The sequence below is a fragment of the Triturus cristatus genome, chromosome 1_2, assembly GCF_964204655.1.
Source record: "Triturus cristatus chromosome 1_2, aTriCri1.1, whole genome shotgun sequence".
In the NCBI taxonomy this organism is placed as follows: domain Eukaryota; kingdom Metazoa; phylum Chordata; class Amphibia; order Caudata; family Salamandridae; genus Triturus; species Triturus cristatus.
In genome coordinates this window covers 1,073,532,842-1,073,540,441 of record NC_140580.1, presented here as the reverse complement: position 1 = coordinate 1,073,540,441, position 7,600 = coordinate 1,073,532,842, and positions in this window count along the sequence as shown.

Below are 7,600 nucleotides of genomic sequence, written 5' to 3'. Positions count from 1 at the left end.
CTAATTTCCTGTTGAGTAAAGTCTTCTAAACAGTCCAAAGAAATACCCTGCGGAGCATTGGGAGACTGCTGCAACTTCCGACGGAAAACTGGATGCGCAGAAACCGCGGGACGAGCATCACAAGGAGCCCGATCAGTACTCGTAGAGGGACAATCAGTGTAAGAGGCATTGATCCCACTCGAAGAACGAGCGTAATCACGGGGTGCACCATCAGAGGTGCGAGAAGCAGACTTACAATCATGGCGGGAGCGAGAAGACTCGCGCTTGGCAGACTCCTCACCCGAGGAACAAGAATCAGTCGAGTTCCAGATATTACCATCCCATTCATCAGGATTCCAATCCAGCCCGGCTGTCGCCACGACCAGACGCACCTTTCGCGTCGAAACCCGACCGCGCCTGTTCTTGTATTTATAACGAGCAATTCGCACAGCCGCCCGTTCGGCAATAGTTTGGTAAGTCTCAAGTTTATCAGCAAGCAACTTATTTTGACACCGCAACAAAGTATGAGAATTCTGAATCTCAACAAAGTGCGCTTCCACATCTTTAAGAGATATCTGTAACTTCAACAATCTCTCATGCAGAATCCTGTATGCAGACAAAACAATCCAACCTCTGCGCCCCAAAATGGGAATCTCCTCACCCTTCGATACGGGTGCCTTCTGCAAACAAGCAATCACATTAGCCGGCTCTGCCAGCTCCAAAGAAGAATTCCAATTCTCACTCAAACCAGTAGAATCAGCCCACTCACGGGCCAAGGCTTCATAAGGCGTTGAATCCCATCCGGGAATATCAACGGGCAACTTAAAAGTAGATGTAGACCTTCTAGAAAACATCGTGAGAGAGAAAAAAAAAAAGAAAGAGAAAAAGAAAAAAAAAAAGAAGAGAAAAAAACTACACACACAATTATACAAAAATAAAATGCAAACAAAACCACGCACGCGCCGAAAGCAAACACAATAGAACACAACGCACACAGGTTTCGTAAACGGTTCGTGACGCCAAATGTTCTGCTTGGGTTTTCGGAACCCGCTCAACAGAGCCTCTCTAACCCAAACCAGAACGTTACCCCCTCCCTAGGGCCTATTTACACCTAAATAACCACATATATATACCACCTAAGGACAGGGAATTCCTATTACATACATATATACCAAGACCTTACAGCCTCGCGGTCCCAAACGGACCCAGGACTTCCTGCCCAGACGGCAGCCACAGCCTTGCGGTCCCAAACGGACCCAGGACTTCCTGCCCAGACGGCAGCCACAGCCTCGCGGTCCCAAACGGACCCAGGACTTCCTGCCCAGACGGCAGCCACAGCCTCGCGGTCCCAAACGGACCCAGGACTTCCTGCCCAGACGGCAGCCACAGCCTCGCGGTCCCAAACGGACCCAGGACTTCCTGCCCAGACGGCAGCCACAGCCTCGCGGTCCCAAACGGACCTAGGACTTCCTGCCCAGACGGCAGCCTTAGATCACGAGTTCATCCTATCATTACCACGACATACAACAAGGGAATTAACAACAAGGGAATCAGTGTTACTATGTATCAGATCACACAAAGACGGCTAGTTGAGCACAACCTGTTCCCCAGTTCGAGGGGCTCCTTTCTCCCTTATTCAGTTACCACCTACCTGATCAGGATTAACATCTGTTCATGTCAGGTCACAGCTGACTAGAAGAATAGGTTACCCTCTTACACAAGAACACGTAGCACATATTGCTTTACTACAAACTGAATACTTTATTTAGTTATTACATGCACACTCACGGAACATAATACATATCACATAACCTGCAAAGAAAAGTGAAAGATTAAGTTGTACACTCTAATAGTAAGGGGTTGACATCACCTTGGTCGTATGTAGCCTGCACTCAATGGTCATCTAGGTTCCCTTCTCGTCTGCGCCTCGGCTTCGCCTGGAAGTCACACCTCCGCAATCACGGGTTTACTCCCGTCTCCCTCTCCGAGTCACTGGGACCTCTTCCTCGTCGGCTACTCTCTTCTCTTTGGAATATCTATTTCTCGGTTTTTCTCCACCTTCAAGTTTGTCATCTGTCTTCCCTGGAATAAGTAGTAGCTTTACTGCTAACGGCCAGGTGCCGCCTATGGACTAAAAGCAAGTGCCAGTCTCTGCCTCAAACTTTTACTAATATAGATGTGCATTTCCTCATGGAAAATTCCAGCCCGTAACCTGCCGCCCACCAAATTCTTGTACCTCCCCGTGCCAAGGACACGTTCCCAGCCGGCCGGCCTGATGTAGTGTCTTCGGCATGAAGAAAAATACAATCCTTCGATAAGGGCCGGCCTGAACCGGTTCTCTCCAAGCGAATAACACCTCATAACTAAAACATCACCCTCGACCTAAAAACATCCCAAGCTGCCGGAGCAGAAAGAAAGATGGAGTCTCTCCTGATTGAGGCCTACCAGGCCTGAATTCAGCACGGCTCCATGAAATACCCTCACTACAGGACAGGTTACCCCTAATACTAACGAATCTATCCCCTAGGCTATGTGTGCAAGCCCTGATCTATGGGGAAGAACACAGGATCATGTCGAAGAGCCTAGTAAATAGGCTCTATACACTACTCTAACCCTTAAACTTGAATGGAAAGAGACTGAAGTCATATTGGTCCCTCTTTAACACAAGAAAGGCCGGGAAAATCGAGCAGTACACCCACTCGGAGTGACAACCGTAAAAAGCACAATTGATGGACAGAATGCTGAACAATGTCAGACACTCACCCCAGTACAGAGATCTGGGCCTAAATGGATAGTTTTTTTGCTCCCCATGCCATTCCAATTCAAACCCAGCCATATGCAAATCAGTCTGGAACCTGTCCAGCCCGAACTGCCAGGCAGGTCCTCCCTGACCTGTAAACAAGCATCCTGGGACCAGTTGTAGGGTAACACCTTGCTCACTTTCCCACTGGATTCAAGCTAGCCTGGCTGATTAGGGGTGCTATACCAAAACCGGTCCCAGGATGCTTGTTTCTGGTCCAGGAAAGACCTGGCTTGCCAGTTTGGGCTTGACTGTTCCCATGAGGAACTGAGTCAAGATTGATTTGCATACAGCTGGGTCTGAACTGGGTGGCAAAGTGAGCTAAAGAACGATGATGGATTGAACCCAGATCTGTGACTGGAAGTGAGTGTCTGAATAGTTTCAGCGCTCCTTCCATCATCTCCTTGTTTTTAGGTCTCGCTGAGGCCAGCGCATGCGCTGGCTCGGAGAGACATTTTGTAGTTGGGATTTTTAAAGTGCTGCCTGTGGCCTAAAGCTTGAGTGCACGTGAGCGTGCACGCGCGCACCCGCCAATCACTGCTGCGCGCGCACCACTCACGTGCTTGCCACACAGCGCTCCCGTTCAAGCGATCGCGATCACTTTCGCTTTGATCGCGATCGCTGTTACTTTCGTTTTCACGGCCGCGCGGCCGTTACTTTTCTCTTTCCATCTTCACTTCCTCACATGCTCGCTCTCTATTTCCCCTCCTGATCTAGTCTCGTGCATATATTTCATCACACTCTTCTCATTTACCCCACTCTCCCACCCCACACATCTGCCTTCTGTGTCATTCACACCTTTCTCCTACTTGTACCTCCCTCTCCACCACCTAGGACTGGTACAGAATGTTTTCCAACTTAGGCGAAGGCGCCTCTCTCTGTACCATTCCCCACTAGCAATGGTGCCACATTAGTTGCTTGCACTGGTGGTATTAGAGCGGCTAGTGGTGGGAGTCTAGGCACTCACCTAGCGTTCTCGTTTTATGAAACTGCTCCAGTTTCTCTTGTCTGTGAAGTCCATTCTTACTCAAGTTCCTCTATCATTCCTTCGCCTTCCGTTGTGAAATGCACGAGCCTCACACATTCACCTCTCACCACTCACCTCCCTTTCTGTATCTCAGACCATGCTCTCACGCTTTTAATTTGGATGACCCATTTCACTTTAACCGGCCCCGCAACCACGGGTTCAAATTCAGCACTGAAGCCCAGTAATAAATAAGCCATTATTCGTGGGTTTAATTTTTAAACGAGCGGCAGATCATAGAAAAACGCTACGATGCATATTATGAGAAAATGTGAAGCTATTAAAAATATATATATATATATATATTTATAAAGCGCTCGGCTGTTTAAAAAGACTTCATGGCGCTAAGGACTAGTAAGAAAGGAGTGAGCAAAGCAAACACACCGGACCTGCCACGCGCCATTTAGCCAGGCTTACACGTCATCATAATTTGGTGCAGAACAAACCAAGCACCCGCCCTCTAGCGGTGGAATTCTCTCCCTCACAATAAGAGAGACGTTTTAGTAATTTCGGAAACTTCTCCAAACGTGGGTACTCCCAAAGACAGCTCCAGGTGTCTCCTTTACACCACAACTCCAAGCAACGCCATTGAATGCCTTATAGATCACAAGAACAGTGAGCACTGAGCAGTAACTGTCGTTGTGATTGAAAATGGTGAACGATTTGGGGCGAGGCAGAACAGGAGGATTACAGGTTCACAGAACTGCAGGTGGAAACAACATCACATTGTGAAGGAGGCATGCTGGAGATGGTGGAAAAAGCAGAACATTTCGTGGCCCCGTCGCTCATCGAAGGACCCGTATGTAAATACATAAACATGGAAAACTCCGGCAATATGTGTAGAATCTGCGAGTTAACAATTGTTATTTATTTATTTTTTTTCAATAAAAACTTGCAGTATTGCACTAGTGAGTCAATTGTCCACAAATAAAACAGTCTGCCAGATTCATGGTAATCATATTGCTCGAGTGTAAATATTGAGATGGATCTGTTGTGAAGGACCAAAAAATAATAATTAATGAAAGTGTCCAACTTGTAATTGTCCAGCTAGTTTTATTGGTTCAGCAAGAAATCAAAATGACGGTGGTTCCCTTAACCTATCCCAGGCACCAAACAGCAAGGCGTCCATCGCAAGTCAACAAGGGTAGTGAAGCACAAGAGATAGTGGTCTTTTCAGACCGGAGTGGCCTGAAACACTGCTGCAGCTACCACAACCACACGCCTACATTAGAGGACAGACATGGAGGCAACAATAACATCTGCATGGTTTCCATTCTGGAATGGGTAATTGGGAGGAAGAATCCTTTTGGTTGATGTGCACGTGGTGCAATGTTGGGTTCAGTCTTCTCTCCCCAGTTAAACATTCTAGTACCCTTTAAACATTACTCTCTTTCCATCCGCCTGCTCTTGTGAAATGTCATGGTGACTGCAAGTGCGAGGTATGAGCAGAGCTGTGGAGCAGCTGCCAATAGCCTCCACTGGCACAATGAAGCATTTGCTGGTACCCAAGGCTGAGGGCTTCCATTCTCTGCTTTTGTCCTTATTCTGTTTTCTAAATACCCATAATGGCTAGAAGGTTACATAGTAACCGCACAGATGGAAGAAAACTCAAGCTCTTGTTTTTCGTGATGAAAGATCAGACCATGAGGGGCAAGTTCATGCAATGCTTTGCTAGTGCGGTCCTTCCAGAGATAGGTGATGATGTCTCCGGTGGCAAGGCAGGCGTCCTCCTAACAATCTTGGAGCAGTTCACGGCATCAGAAAACAAGCATTGGCATAGCCAATAGGTCTCGCCTGTACTAAAACACACACTCTTAGAATTTGGTCTAATTGCTTGTTATAGTCCCTCAATCACATCCTATGTGTGTATCCAATGCTTCTTTCAGTTGTAGTGTCTTCTGCACACATCTCCAAATCCGTGCCTTTGGGTCATTTGTGAGAGCTTTACCTATTTGCATTGTAAATGACAATGCCTTTTATTTATGTGTTGCTTTTCTAAACAGATAAATAAAAGGCATTGTTATTTAGAATGCCAATAGCTTAAACTCTCGCAAAAGCGAGACCTATTGCATTGTAAATGCTTGTTTGCTTTGTTCGCTATGCAGTGATTGGCCATTTCTGTTCCCTGCTCTCCTCTGCCCTCTTCATGTGCAGCGCCACCAGTAATGAAAGGCATTGTGCACGAAGAGTGGAGAGCAGTATGCCTCACCCGACACAGCAGCTCCTGACCTGAATGATCTAGTGGGGCGAGGTGACCTTAGCTGCAGCAGGTCCCCTAACCTAACCGAAACAAAAGGCAGCAGTGGCTCAGACAGACTTTGGCACTCAGAGTCGCCGAGTTGGAGACAGCCAGTCTAAGGTCATTTTCTATGTAGTAATAAACTGGGCTGCCTTCAAAATATAAATCAACTATATGCAAGGCCCGACTGAGAGCCAAACCCAGGCCTATTTATTTTGCCAAAGCCTCTTTTTATTGGAAAAATTATTAACTAGACTAGATGCAATAGGAGTGGAAAGTAAGTTAATTATTATAGGGGTGTTGCAAAGTCATCCTGTGCCCTGAGCACTCCTCAACTTTTTTCTGACTGGTACTGGTGGATACAGACTCTTACTGACCCTTGGCTCTGCCTATCCAGGCCCAGGGCCAATGCTATGCTGAAAGAGACACTTAGAATATAGTAAAAACACCTGCATACACTAGGGTACACTATGGGTTGGGCTACCCCTGTGATTGGCATGACCTACCCTATAAGGCCCTAGTACATAATAGGGCAGGGGGATTGAAACTACCTCTAAGTCCCTAGTATATAATAGGGCATGACCGTTTAGAGGCTAGCAGCCCTTTCTGCACTTGGACGTGTGCACTTCTGAGCCTGAGCCCTGTGTTGCAGGACTACTTTTGAAAAGTAAATTGTCCCCAAACTCGACTTTGGTGTTTGGGGCACTTAAAAATGGATAACCTACAATATTTGGGCATATTAGGTACCCCCAGGGTCTTCCCTAGGCGTCCCAAGGGTGGGGGGTCAGGTATTTAAAGGGCGGACTCTTATAAAAATGAGTCTTATATGCCCTGAGTTAAGTGAAATTGCACATTTCATTCCCCACATTGTGATTAAGTGCTGCACAAAATCGACGTTGGTGTTAGAGGCACTGTGGAGGGAGGATCTCCAATATTTCTACATATTCAGAAACCCTAACATCTCCCCTATGTGTTTCAGGGGTGGGGGCCCTGAAGATATAGGCAGAGTGCTAATAAAATGTGTTTTTGTAAGCCCTGGTGCTGGAAAAATGGCCCAAATCATTTTTCCCATTGCAAATCCCCTGCCATATAGGTTAACATGGCAAGAAGTTATTACCTACTAAGGAGAAGGCTAAAACTACCATTCAAAGACTTCCCAGAATGGTATTAATAAGCTCAACAATATGATATTGTTGAATTTATCCTAAAATGTACAGAGAAGTTGTAAAACTTTCTTGTCTGTAAGCCCAGATTCAGCGTTCTAGTGGTCTGTCCTGATTGGTCAGAGTTAAGTGGATTATCCAGGCTTCTTTGAAGAGGTGATAAGGAGCCCCTGGGGTTGACCAGCTCCGCTGGGAGGGCAGTGTTCTCTTACACAGGAATGCCAGAGCAGGGGGGGGGGAGTCATAAACAATGGACTTCAAGGGAAGAGGAAGACACCAGTGTCATTTACAACTCTACTCTTTTGAACCCAGCCAAATGCTAGGCTTAAGGAAGGAATGAGCAGATGCAAGGGGGAGAGACTATGGAGCTTAGCCATCCTAGGGGTGTGTTTAGC